This window comes from Kogia breviceps, chromosome 10, assembly GCF_026419965.1.
Source record: "Kogia breviceps isolate mKogBre1 chromosome 10, mKogBre1 haplotype 1, whole genome shotgun sequence".
NCBI lineage: Eukaryota > Metazoa > Chordata > Mammalia > Artiodactyla > Physeteridae > Kogia > Kogia breviceps.
The window spans coordinates 98,680,899-98,696,040 of record NC_081319.1 but is presented as its reverse complement, the minus strand read 5'-3'; positions in this window follow the sequence as shown (position 1 = coordinate 98,696,040).

Here is a 15,142-nt window from a genome sequence, read left to right as displayed (position 1 = left end):
ACCAAACTCAGACTTCAAAATTACTTCAGTTGACTCTTTAGAAACGATTACTCCCTGTCCTGAGAGGCTTAACTTATTCAGAAAAATGGGGAGGGTACCCACAATTACCACTGCAGTGATTTGCATTATTACCTGAGCATTGTAGATGCTTCATTTGTGAAAAAAATGTTTTCATGTTGGAATTGGAATGCTTAGCACATTATTAAGGCAATGTGTTCATGTTTCTAAAGGCCTACGCTGTGAAGATTTCGGCAATACGAAGTTGGTGAGACAACAGTGCATGAGGGAAATATTCTAAGGAATTTGGAGGCCTCCTTTTAGCCAGCCCCTGTTTCAAATCCGGGACTTTGGGAAAAGTGCCTGTCATCTGGGCATGCGGGCTCTAATCTAAATTATGATCTCTAAAAAATGTGCCCCAGCCCCAGTAGGCTGTGATAGATGAGTGATGCTTTTGATGCATGCTTCAATTTACATTTATACTTTTCCACAGATTAAGTACCAAAATTCTCAAAAACAATAAAACTACTTTTTATATTCCAAGATCTATTTGAAAAGAATTCTGGACACTTCTGTCATAGGAATTGTATTGCTCTAACAATAGAGTTGTTGAAAATGAGGTCCATTATCAGTCAGATTTCTCAAAATAAGTTTTAACTTTGTGTCACACCTCTTATTACAATTTTATTGCCTAAAATTTTAAAGCAGTATAGTAAACATATTTTTGTTTCCTAATCACATTTTAGGTACATATGACTTATCTAAATTCAAAAGTAATGCTAAGAATTTTAGCATTGAGGTGTTTTGTTTGTTTGTTTTTTAGTTTATATAAATAGAATTTTCTTATTTTGAAGAATTCCTGCATTTAACCAAATACTAAATGTTGTGAAATGCTTGGATGCTCCCTTGAAAATTTCATAATGCCGTAACACACCATAGGCTTATCTTGTACTCTTGACTTTTTAAGATTCATTACATTGTACACATATCTTTAGTATTACTGGCTATAATGCCTTCATGTGGCTTTCAAATATTTTGCTAGCATTTGAAATATGCAGCTAACTCAGAAACATTATCAAAGTTTGTTCCATTATATTTTGAAATAGTCCCGTGAACAAAATATAAGGGGATAATTTTGAACTGTTTCTCCAGAGTCCTCTTTTCCCAAGGAGCAAGTCATTCTCAGATATTAATGACTTACAAACAATGACTTGGATAAATTACTTACAAGTAATCCAGAGAGCTGGGAAACTACATTTGACTTTTTGTTGTACTCCTAGAATGCAAGGACACAGCAAATCTCTTTAAATTATTATCAAAACAGGTGAAAACCATAATGTGAACCACTTCAATATCTTCTTGTATGAATCCACTGAAACCATCAAAAGTGTCGGAAATAGCAGAAGAACCAAAGTTCATCTGTCTAGTTTTTAAAGATTAGTACATCTGTTTTATGAATGTTTGCTATGAGTTAACATAAATCAATGGCACTAAAGTAGCTTATTTTTATTCTCTAAATTTTAGGCTACAACAATAATTATTTCAGAATGAGATGATCAACTGATAATATTTTATATAGAGATTTTGTTTCTCATCTTCTTTCATAATATAGGCATGACTTTCCTTTCACGGAGAAGGTATAAACAACACTTTTCTTATTAGTTGATCTCTGACCTGAATTTTAAATGGTGGGGCTTAACAAAGATTAGGGATCATTATTTTCCTTGGAAGACTGTCAAGATAGGTAACATTTCTTTCATGATGCGTGCTCAGGGCAAAGTACATGCTCTTCTTAACCTCTCTGTTTTTAGCGTTACAATTTAGGGTGAAGTTTGAGATCGACTTGAGATCATTTTGAGATCAAGCAACACCAAAAAGATGACTTTCGTTGGAGTAGTTTTGTTTCCAAACCATCTATAAATTTGAAACATGGGATATTAAATGTCCCTAAGATAAGAATCTTCTCCCAAACTGACTTCCCATGACTTTGGAGAATTATTTATTGAATATTCAATAAAGATTATTGTATATATTTAATATATAATATGAATATGTATTTTAATGACAGTAACTCCTTGCTGTCATAACCCCCCCCCCAAACTATGCAGGGAATAAATTTAAAGCAAAGATAGTAAAATACTTTTCTCTACTGATTGTATCATCTGAAAATCATGAGGCTCTTACATATATTGGTTTCATCTAGAACCGTGCATACATAAAATTCTGTGCAAGGCAGTGTAGCTATGAGTTAAAGCAGAGGTACCTGCGCTCAGGCGTTCCCTGTTCTCTGAATCAGGGGTGGATTTGAAGAAGACTCTCAGGCATCCAAAACCCAGTAATAGTTTAAGTATAAACCAACTCCATTACTATGCAAGATACAAAAGGAATTCGAAGGCACACTTTCTACCCTAGAGGAGCAGGCCTTCTTAAGATTTAGGCCATAGAAACTGGAGAATAATACTAGACCACATAACATCTTAGAAACCACAGACTATAAACATTTCGAAAGGTAGGAAAGTTATTGCCTTAATAGTTAAAGAATGAGCTGTGTGTGTTGGGGATGGCTGTATTTTTGAAGGAGATGATGTAGGATTTGGGACTCTAGAGCAGAGATGACGCCAAGCAGCAGAACAAAAATAGAGTAATGAAGGTGGAGGTGAATATGTTATTTACGGTTATGACAGGGAACCAGTCTAAGTGGAAGAGAGAGGATTCATTCGGACTTTCAACAAATATTTACTTAGCACCACCGAGGTAGAAAGCACTTTGGAGATGCTAAGTTAATGCAAGGTAAATGGTGTTTACCCTCAGGGAGCTTATGTTCTATTGGAAGAGCACAACCAGACACAAAGTATCGTATCATCATCATAAGGGGCATAAAAGTGCTACAACCAAGGGCAGGAGGTGAGCACAGAGGGGAGAGCTCGGGGCTGAGTAGATCCGAGCGATGCTTATGGAACAGGTGACATTACTCTTGACCTTGAAGCGACTTTGCTAAGGTGAAAAATAGAAGGGAAGGGGATCCCAGACAGAAGGGTTGTGGAAGGGGACCAATGTTCATCCTTACTATGTGTCATTTGTAATGTCATCGATGCTCCAGGCAGGTGTTATTCTCCCATTTTAGAGACAAGGGGGCTGCATCTCACAACGTTATGAAACTTGGTCATGCAGGTGCTGGAGCTGGTACTCGAATCCAGGATTGTACACACAACAGCATTACACACAAGTAAAGCTGCAAGAAGCTTAAAGGAGTATGGAGACAAAGGGAATAGCCAACATTATTGGGACTTAGCAAAGCATCTAACTAAGCCATGATAACATTATAGAGAACAAGGGCTGAATTTAAAGATGCTGAGAACGGCAGGGGCTCTTCATGTGAAAAGGGCACTCAGTGGGTCAGAGTTGGTGGGAAGGGAGTGTCATATCATTAATGTGCTGATAATTTATGGGGGGGGGGCGGGGAAATAGGACAGCAAAAGTGAAGAGGAAAGGGGAGTAATGCAGCGACCGTGAAAAGCAAACACAAGTTATGCACTGCCGCGCTGGCCACAGTATCTCTTTAATTGGTGAACTCAATATATTATAGGAGACATTTGTTGATGATCCAAAGAAATGAGGACCAGCATCCAAGAAGACTGGACTTACTGGAGAGATGACATGAACAGATGCTCTGCCACTTGTGTTGAAAAATTAAACTGTATCTTAAAATGTTGCCGTTTCCTTTATACAAAGTTCAGCATGTGCCATCCTCACCCCCTCCCCAAAGCATCATTTTGGAGATACTAGAAATGCAATATTCAGACCCAGGTAAAAAGTATCCACACTCTATACCCTCACGAACAGAGCATCCTGGGAGTATCCCTCCTGACGGGGATTTCTGGACTCCAAGCTTGAACAAGATAGAGACAAATGAGCGCATTTCCAGGCCACCAAGCCCCGGAGGCAGAACAACCCAGATAGTTCATCCTGACAGCCAAGAAGTCACATCAGGAGAGTCCCAGCAGCAGAAATATAAGGAATGATTGTAGTGAATAATAAGAAGAAAGTTGCCTTTTCATTTAGTAAGGGACAGAGTTTAGGGATTATCAAAAAAGAAGTCAGGCTACTAGGGAAATCCTGCGTCTCCATTAATGTTTGTGTAAAACCAGGATTAACCTCACAGCAAGCAGCCAGTGGGCATTCAGGGCTCACAAACTAAAACTCATTTGCATAATAACCAGGCATAAATGTTAGGAACTTATTTATCTTCAAGGGAGATTGCAAGATTAAAAATTCTACTATTATTCACACCAATCCTTTAAGATATATCAGGATCGACCAGGGAGGAAACGTGTAACTGTTCTTCCCTCCAGTTTATTCTGAAGCGAGTTCTGAACGAGCACGACTTCCAAGAGCTCGGCTGCTGGGGACCAGATGTACTCTGGCAAAACCCAGAGGCAGCTAAGAAGAGCCCAAGAGTCTTATCAGTCAGTGATCCACCCACATTTTAACAACAGGGAGAAAGACCAAGCCGATGTTTCTGTCAAAGTCATGGATCCTGTGTGGCTTAGTTTGTAGTTTGAGTCTTTTCTAAATTAAATGTCCCCCTGAAAAACACCAAAAAGTGTTCTTATCGCCTTGCTTTTGTTGTCTGAAAAGTTAGGGCTCTCTTATTCCATAATGTTTGAGGGTTACATTAGAAAATAAGGATTTATTTCAGGACACTGAAGAATTATTCTTTTGAGGCACTTGATTGTGGCAGAGGTGGGGAGTGCATGTTGGGGAAATGATGGAAGAACGGAAGTTAAAGATCTAGGAAGTTTTAAATTTTATTCCGCTCTCCCAGAATTAGGTGATACACCTAATTCTGAAAAGACGTAATGAATTCAGGTAATAATGATGAAACCTCAAATGAAATGTGAAAATCTCCTGGTTTAACAGGATATGATAAATTAGTTTTCAAAATTAAGTAAATTTTCTTTAAAGGTATTCGTATAGATTTAAGTTTTGAGATTATACACAGTTATGCTCCATTGACACCGTAATGGTATTTTATGAGTAGATCGCATTATATATAACGCAGTATTTCTAATTTTAACAATTACAGCGAATACCATATTATGTTATCTGCATTTTATGTTTGAGACAATGTCTCAGGGTTACAAAGCTAGTTAAATAGTGACGCTGTGCTTTAAAGCTAGGTCTTTTTTTCCCACTCTACCATGCTGCTTTCAGTAATGATTTCTAGTAATTGGGTTGTATTACATTCATTTCTAGGTGAGAGTCTACTTAGTATTCATAAATCATCCCATTTAAATTTCTTACTGAAATGAACATGCCCAGTGCCAGGCATATTTGTGTAGCTAATAGATTTTATAACCTTTTTCTACACGCTTTCTCATAATTGATATAATAGGAGTCATAAAAATATTTAGTGAGGAAATATTTAGTTAAAATGGCAGGAGATAAAATGGCAATCTAAAGTGATAATTCTAATCAAGCATAAAATATGTAACTCTCCAAAGTGTATTAGGTTGCAATTATTAATCGTTATTGAGAAAAAAGTCTGTTACATATCATATTATGATGATAAAAGCTAAATTGAAAGGAGGAGAGTTGAGTGTGGACTCACATTGTTTAGGGTGTAGACAAGGTCTGAGCACAGCGTAACATAATGTTATCAAGTCTCTGAACTTGATCCTTTCAGAAATATTTCCAGAAAGAAATAGAACAATTTTCCATTACTTTTGATAGAAAGGAAAATTATTTAAACATATTTCTCTTATGAGAGGGGACATCAAATTGTACTATTTTTCCAAGGTACCAATTTAAAAATAATGTAAAGAAAGCAAAGATAGGAATTTAAAAGGAAATGAAGACATTTATAAATTCTTTTTACAAAAGCAGTGAAGAAAATAAATAATTGATCTATTTAGCAAATGATTCCATATCTCAGGATAAACCAATAGAGGTTAACTATATAAAATTTAACGTTGTTTTTCTTAATTTTGGTATCTGGAATATAGAAGTGAATAATTAGATACCTTTTATGATGTTCAGGTATTCGTGGGTTTTATAAAGATATAAAGACCAATAGACACTTGTTGGAAGTTGGTTTTGCTTAAGACAAGACATCTTGCATTCATTGTTTTCAGTTACTTGAAAGACAGCGTGTTTAGTTATTTACCTATGAATGTTGCCAAATGGGATCTAAGGAAACCTTGTAGGTGAAAGACAAGAAGGCTTCACATTCCTGAAGGTCAGTCATGGAAAGAAAAGCCAGCTTTGGGATCAGTCAATTAGCCAGGCATGCCTAGTTTTCTTTGCTAATAGCAAGGCTTATTTTTCCCCCAAGGGTCAAATGTTAAGACTGGGTTTGATTCAGCAGTTGTATCCTTTGATACATTTGAATTTAGTTATTTCAGAACATCTTTATACCTTATACAGTGAGACATTTTTTGTTACTTTGACACTTATATTCCCTAAAAGTAGTTCCTTAGAAGTAGTTTAAGATTTCAAGCAGTCTGCTTTTATAACCAACCATGTATAATCGTAATCATTATTGATTGAAAGATCCAGTCTTCATGAAGAGTATATGAACTATTCTAATAAAATAACTTGCATCACTTCATAGTAAGAAAGGGGCTCCAACCTTTTGAATTCATTTTGATAAGGAACTGAATTCCAAAAACTAATCTATGAGGAGAAAAATAAAATAATTTTTTAAACTTACTTTTTTAAAGATGAATTTCAGATCCAAATTATCAATGATTTTTTTTTGTTAATGGCCATGAAGTTAAATGCTTAATAAAATACATTTTTCTTTGTCTCAGCCTCTGTTGGAAATGGTTGTAAAATGTTCAGTACATGGTACATCAATCCTCTTTGATGCTTAAGCAGCCCTGAATGCCTTCAGGTCAATGCTCCTAAGGTCCTTTAAATGGAGATAAAGATCAGAACTGACACAGGGACCCCAGGGGCCTATCCTGGAAAATGTTTTGTTTGTTTTGTTTTGTAGCTAAACAAATTCCTGCGAACTCTTTGTTGTCATTTTTCTAAATCCTTCAAAAGAAGAGGGGTTTGGAAGACAAAACAGATTCAGGCATCAAAACATTTAAACTTTCTGCTATAGGTAGGTAAGGACATATATTCTTTAGAATTTCAGCTAAAATAGATTAAATATTTCATAACAGACTTTCATTAATGTCTCTCAGAGGCACTTAAAGCTTTCATTGTGGTAGTTTTTATGTTGCTATTTAAATAACTGTCTCTGCCGCATGTAGAATACATGCTGAAAGTATTTGTAAATGATTTGTAATGTGAAAGATTTGTAAAACCTCCACATCTCATTAATTCAGTCCAGAGTTAGGGAACACTTAGATCTGTTGGCTGAAGTGTGTTTGGATTTTGGTTCAGTCTCTGCTCAAGGCTTATTTCAGTGGCCATAAGATTGTATCCTTATTGTTGCAAATCATCTCACAAATTTATGATCACATGGGGTATGGAAAAGAGAGCAGGGATTTGCAGAAAATATCTCAGGTTCATGATCTACACACTGCAACAATGTTATTAGCACAGATAGTACTGATGGTCTACAGTTTGTCAATCAAAACATAAGCTTAATTTTCTGTTCTTATTTTTAAAGATGACATATGGAGACAAGTAACATATTGCATATGGAAACAAACAATCTTAAGAACAGATTGCCTAAATTTAAATGCCAGGTCAATGACTTATCAGCTAATTGTCAAATTATTTCTTTTCTGTGCCTCAAGATTCTCATCTGACATTTAGGGCAAAAGTGAGCAGCCACCACACAGGGTCTGGGGGAGGATTAAAGCAGACAGTATGTAAAACAGTTAATTCCTGGTGCATAACATTATCTGAATAAATGGTAGCTCTGATTCTTAGAGTTTTTCAATGATTTTGAATGCTTTGCAATAGGACAGATACTGACAGTCATCCAACAAATAGTTATGAAGCATTTACCACATGCAAGACCACGGTCAGATCTTTATCTGTGACTATGTTAAAAACTACTGATACCCCTTTTAAAATGCTGCGTTATGCTAAAAATGTTTTCTAACATTTTGCTTTGCAGGAAAACCAGACAAAGCCAAAGTAAAATGAATAAACCAAATAGGTGATTTCTAGCAGCTTACATGAACTCTCCTGTGTAAAAGTTCAAAAAGGTGAAGTTATTCCTGTTCATTTTCAAGAAGAGGGGCTGTCAGCTGGCAGAAAAAGGTGTGTGTGTGACATTTGCAGATGATGGAGCACAATCCCGAAGGGAAGGTACCCATTTCCCCGGGCTGTCCTGTGGTCGCCTCTATTCTTGGCAGGGTCTAGCAGGAAGTGGGCACCAAGAGCTTTCTTTGCAGACATCACAGCTGGGCCCAGGCGTCCCCAGACCTGCCCCGAGACCAGCGTAGGATAAAGATTAAACCTCCCGGAGGCTTGGGGAACCCATCAGCAGAATCAGGCTGGTGTCTCTCAGCATCTCTAGTTATTCTGGAATTGGGGTCGTTTTTCATTACCTGGCAGCTTACTCCAGAGTGGGATAGGAGAAGATCCAAATTAGATGCTTAAGTGGAGATTGAAAACAGCTGATTAGTCAGTGAGCTATATGGTTCACTTCTAGGTTATTTTTTTTTTTTAAGTCTTGGGTGTGTTTTTAAGAATCACAGAATTTTAGGTGTAAAAAACAAACTCAAGCTAACTCCTTCAATCTCCTCATTTCATGAATGAGGAGAATAACGTCCAAAGAGGAAAAATACAACCTTTAAGAAAAGTACAAAGTGGCCACATCCGCACTGGCTGCCAGCATGGGATCTGGAGAGACAGTGTCCCCCTCCACCAATGAGCTCTCTAAACTTGAGAAGGTCACTGAGCCCTCCTGTATCTCAATTTCCTGATCTATAAAATGGGTACAAGAATACCAGCCTCAGAAGTCAGTGTGAGGGTTAAATGAGATCTCATACGGCTGTTTAGGAAAGTGCCTACCCAGCCTGTAATAAGCATTCAATCACAGTTACCTCTTACTATTATTACTATTATACTTATTGCTATTATTGGGGGGAAATGAAAGTTAGAAAGACACCAGAAGACTATGACAGACAATCCAACATTCCTTCACTCTAAGCCTCTAATGAGTTGGCTACATGATAAGGAGAATTTTTATGCTTAGGAGTATTGGGTTTTGTTTTTAATTTGTATGTCAGCAAAGTACTTGAGAGAAGAGATATAAAAGTTATGCTTGTGGGACTTCCCTGGTGACGCAGTGGTTAAGAATCCGCCTGCCGATGCAGGGGACATGGGTTCGATCCCTAGTCCGGGAAGATCCCACATGCCACGGAGCAACTAAGCCCGCGTGCCGCAGCTACTGAAGCCTGTGCGCCTAGAGCCCGTGGGCTCTGCAACAAGAGAAGCCACCGCAATGAGAAGCCCGTGCACCGCAACGAAGAGTAGCCCCCGCTCGCAGCAACTAGAGAAAGCCCGCGCGCAGCAACGGAGACCCAACGCAGCCAAATATAAATAAATAAAATAAATAAATCTATTTTAAAAATACGTATAGAGAGACATAACCAAACGACGTATAGATTTTTGGAGTCATAGCTCTTTACGTAAAAGCACAGGAAAAGGCATGGAATGATACTGGGCATCACTGGAGAGGAGCTGAGGATTGTGGGGAAGGTTTTCAGGGGGTGGTTGGGTTTTATGGGGCCAGCAAAGAATACACTTGTTTTCTACTATGTAAAACATTAATACATAGATGGACACAAAAATGCCAACTTTATGACTTATAAAGGCTGGGGCAGAGCAGGTGGCTTAGGTTCACAACCAAGTGGGCTTGCCGGGGTCTTGCTCCCTCACCTCGCGTCACTTTCACCTGCCCTGCCTGTCCCGTCCCCCCCGCCAGGCCAGGCTTTGGGACAGTCCATGAGAAGGGGACTTTAGTTCTGCATAATTTCATCTCGGTCAGTGCCAGAGGGGAAAGTGAAGAGACTGATGCCTCAGTCTCATTGCCTCTTAACAGATGAGCCCCACCTTACCTAAAAAATACAGACCAGGGCTTCCCTGGTGGCGCAGCGGTTGAGAGTCCGCCTGCCGATGCAGGGGACGCGGGTTCGTGCCCCGGTCCGGGAGGATCCCACGTGCCGTGGAGCGGCTGGGCCCGTGAGCCATGGCCGCTGCGCCTGCGCGTCCGGAGCCTGTGCTCCGCAACGGGAGAGGCCACAGCAGTGAGAGGCCCGCGTACCGCCAGCTGGTAATTCATTTCTCCTCATCCTCTGGAGACGTGAGGATGGAAGGGATGGAGCAGGAAGAGGGTGAAACCAAGATCCCTCTTGTGATTGCTGCTTTTATTGTTACTTTCGCTATTGTTCCGTGAGGATGGTGGGTGTTTGTTCTAACAGTGTTACTAACAAGTAATGTGTTCAGAAAGGAATGTGTTCTTGTAGCACAAGTGAACAAAACCAAAATTTGAGTAGAATTCTACAATGGGCTTTAGGCTTTTTTCCCAACAGTAGTCGCTTATAGGTAATGTTTTAAGGCTTCCAAAATGGAAAATGTATTCTTGTTACCTTCATGTAATAAAGAAAAAATTAAGATAGAAAACAGAATGGGAGGCTAATGAGCTATGACATCAATTTTCTTTGAAAAGACTAGAAACTATTTCTATGAGATTTAACATGTAGAATTTCAATAAGCTTTCCAGCAACAGCAATATACATTCAAGAATTGAGCAGCATTTGTGAAATAATAATTATTAAAATATATGAACAGTTACTGTCTGCCAGGTATTCTGTTACTCACTTTACATTGTTTGTTTGTTTAATCCTTTTATTAGCAGTATGAAGTGGGCAGTCCTCTTTAGTTAAGGAAACTGAGACTTGGGATGGATAAATATTTGCCCAACGTTCTAGAAAGTGTAAGCCCATTTCAACCGTGTATCTATCTTCCCTTTTCTTCACCCATATACTCTTCTAGCTGCCAGGCCATCACTGGGTAAGCTGAACATATGCATATTAAATTTAAATAAGTTCAATTGTTTTCTTATATACTTTTGCAGTGATTCACAAACTTGAATCTTCATCTACTGAGAAGAAAGAGTCCTTTATTCTTATAAACTGTAATTATAAGCATTCAATATTTTTAGAGGGAAAAATGTATCTGTTTATACTAGGTATTTAATAATCACCTACAGATTTGCTCTAATTGTCAGCATCTCCCAAATTACTATTGTTTTCTAAATTTCTTAACAACTAATTATAAATAGATGTTTTGGTATGAAAAATGAGAAAAGATATTCAGTGTTTCCTGTATTTCATAAACACCACATAATTTCCATTCATCACAATTTCCATTTTTGATACGCAATAGTGTTAGGCCGTGCCAGGGGCCCAATCTATCCTGGAAGCTGCCATAGATTCTTTTCCTTCTGGATTACTGCAGATCTTCTCTGCAATGTCAGAAATTTACACAGATTTATATTTAAATACATGAACATATCTTTGTTTTCATTTGCAGCAAGGGATTTTTTTAAATTGTCAATGCTGTTTAACGTTGAATAGGCTTGAAAGGCTATACCAAGTACAGGTATAAACAACATATGATTTCCTTAGTAATAGTAAGTATAGTATAGTAATGTTGGCAGCTGGGTCAGATTCAAGGTAAGAGCTGATACTCCGAATGTGGCGACTACTTATACCTCTGATTGTACGTATGTTTAGCTTGGCTTATGAACCTGATCCAAGCTGTTATTGCAGAGAACTGAGGTAATGCAAAGGAAAAGTATTTGGGGACTTCCAGTAGCTTCTTGAGCCAACAGAAATACACCCAAATGCCGAAGCACGGACTTCCTCACTAAAATCAATACACGAAAATGTGAGCATTATCCTGGATGCCTCTGTGCTGATGCAAGTGTGCAAAGGTGAGAGTCTATGTTTGTCTAGTGCAGATTTGATTCTTCTCATGTCATAGAACGGGAAAGCTAACATCTTGATGACTCACCTTAAAAATCCTTTCTTTCCCCTCTTTCGATAATGATAATGTATTTTGTAGTACAGACAAGAAAAGCTGCTTTTTAAAAATCTGCCAAAACACACTGAGATTATGACAAGCCAAGATACAGAAACTATGAGATACCTCGTGTTTCTTTTCCCAAAACTTAATTCCCTAGATATCCAAATCCAGTAATTCTGTAGTTTATTCACAGCTCCTAGGATTTGGGGATTAGACAGTCCATACACCAGGAACAAAGCGTTAAGTGCTTTCTGTATTAACAATAGGAAACAAAATATCACTCAAAAGGGGAAAGCAATTTAAGATGCTGATTAAAGCAGATATTTAGAAATCTGTTGTAGGAAACTGTCAGGCTGAAAAGTCAGAGAGAAAACAATTCACACGTAACAGCAGTACCCCCTTTTTTTCTATTTTGTTCTTTAAATTTCCCCTTTTATTTAAAAAAAAAAAAAAGAAAAGAAAAAAGAAGAGCCAAAGAAAGGTATTTCAGGAATCACACTGAGAAATTACTTCCTCATCCCAGGCCTCAGGGTGTGAGGCAGAAAGATTGGAATCATCGGTGCACTGGTCATAAAGCTGGCAGATTATTGGCACGTCTAAGAGATCTTTTGTTCTTCTTCCAACAAGGAGCAGAAGTTCTGATCGTGTGTGAATTAATAAGAAGCCAAGTATTTTCATAGAGATGTCAAAGTTCTAATTGAATTCAGAGCTGAAGGAAATGCCTGTTTCTTCAGGGAGGAAGAAGGGCTAGTGGATTGTGTCCCTGACCAGGGAGGGGCTGGAGAGGATGGGCCCTCCCTGCAACTCTCCCACTATTTTGATCTTTCATTTCTTCCTTCTGAAGGAAAACGCCTGTCATGCCTGCCCCGAAAGAGCCTTGTGAGGAAGAGCTGATGAAGATGTATTAGAATCACCTAATAAAGTGAGCAGTACTGTATAAGTAGACGATGTCACCATTCATATCAGAATTGCCTTGTAATTACTCATGAGTGTGGCACTGTGTGAGTCCTTGCTGCAGGGGTGAGCTGTCAGCTCAGAGAGTGGCCCTCCCCAGTGACTCAGAACATGATGTACATCTTAGCACAGAAGGAGACTTAATTTTATTATTATTATTATTATTTGCGGTACGCGGGCCTCTCACTGTTGCGGCCTCTCCCATTGCGGAGCACAGGCTCCGGACGCGCAGGCCCAGCGGCCACGGCTCACGGGCCCAGCTGCTCCGCGGCATGTGGGATCCTCCCGGACCGGGGCACGAACCCGCGTCCCCCGCATCGGCAGGCGGACTCCCAACGACTGCGCCACCAGGGAAGGCCCAGGCTTAATTTTTTAAAGTGAAGAAACAAGGAACAATGCCAGAGACCAAACTGCAGTATATTATCATCTATGGGGGAGACTTTGTTGCAGGACATTTAAAAAGAGAAAATGTATGTATTAAAAGATGAAGTGGAGACGGCTTAAAGATGGCGGAAGAGTAAGACGCGGAGATCACCTTCCTCCTCACAGAGACATCAGAAATACATCTACAGGTGGAACTTCTCCTATAGAACACCCACCGAACGCTGGCAGAAGACTTCAGACCTCCCAAAAAGCAAGAAACTCCCCACGTACCTTCGCGGGCGGAGACTGCGGGTGGCGGAGGGGGGAAGCTCCGGAGCCACGGAGGACAGCGCAGCCACAGGGTGTGGAGGGCAAAGCGGAGAGATTCCCGCAGAGGATCTGTACCGACCGGCACTCACCAGACCGAGAGGCTTGTCTGCTCCCCCGCCGGGGCGGGCGGGGCCGGGAGCTGAGGCTCGGGCTTCAGTCGGATCCCAGGGAAAGGTCTGGAGGTGGCTGAGTGAAAACAGCCTGAAGGGGTTAGTGCGCCGCGGCTGGCCGGGAGGGAGTCCGGTTGAAGTCCGGAGCTGCCGAAGAGGCGAGAGACCTTTTCTTCCCTCTTTGCTTCCTGGGCGTGAGGAGAGGGGATTAAGGGCGCCGCTTAAAGGAGCCTCAGAAATGGCGCGGAGCTGCTGAGGAGACGGGAGACTTTTTCTTGCCTCTTTGCTTCCTCGGGCGCGAGGAGAGGGGATTGGGAGCACCGCGTAAAGGAGCTCCAGAAACGGGCGCGAGCCGCGGCTGTCGGCACGGACGGTGGAGACGGGTGTGGGACGCTAGGGTTGCTGCTGCCGCCACCAAGAGGCCTGTGTGTGAGCACAGGTCACTCTCCACACCGGCCCTCCCGGGAGCCCGTGGAGCCCGCCACTGCCGGGGTCCCGGGATCCAGGGACGGCTTCCCCGGGAGAACGCGCGCCGCGCCTCGGGCCTGTGCGGCGTCACGCCGGCCTCTGACGTCGCACGCTCGCCCCGCCTCCGTGCCCCTCCCTCCCCCCAGCCTGAGTGAGCCAGAGACGCCGAATCAGCTGCACCTTTAACCCCGTACTGTCTGAGCGAAGGGCAGAGGCCCTCGGACGACCTACACGCAGAGGCGGGACCAAGTCCAAAGCTGAACCCCAGGAGCTGTGCGAACAGAGAGGAGAGGGGGAGGTCTCTCCCAGCAGCCTCAGAAGCGGCGGATTAAAGCTCCACAATTAACTTGAAGTGCCCTGCATCTGTGGATAACCTGAATAGACAACTAATCATCCCAAGTTGAGGAGGTGGACTTTGGGAGCAAGATATACTATTATTTTCCCCTTTTTTTCTTTTTGTGAGTGTGTAGGTGTGTGCTGCTGTGTGAGATTTTCTCTGTATAGCTTTGCTTTCACCATTTGTCCTAGGGTTAGACCGACCCGTTTTTCTGTTTTTTTTTTTTTAATATAAATTTTTCTTCTTTATAATTATTTTTTATTTTCATAACTATACTTTATTCTACTTTGTCTTCTCCCTTTCTTCCTTCCTTTCTTCCCTCCTTCCCTCCCTTCTTCCTTCCTTCCCCCCTTCTTTCCTCCCTTCCCTCCTCCCCTCCTCTCTTCCTTCCTCCCTTTCCTCCTCTCCACCTTCCTTCCTTCCTTTCTTGCTTTCTTCCTTCCTTCATTTCTTCCTTCCTTTCTTCCTTCCTTCCCTCCCTCCCTCCTTCCTTCCTTTCTATTTTTTCTCCCTTTTATTTTGAGCCGTGTGGATTAAAGGCTCTTGGCGCCCCAGCCAGGCACCAGGCCTGTGTCTCTGA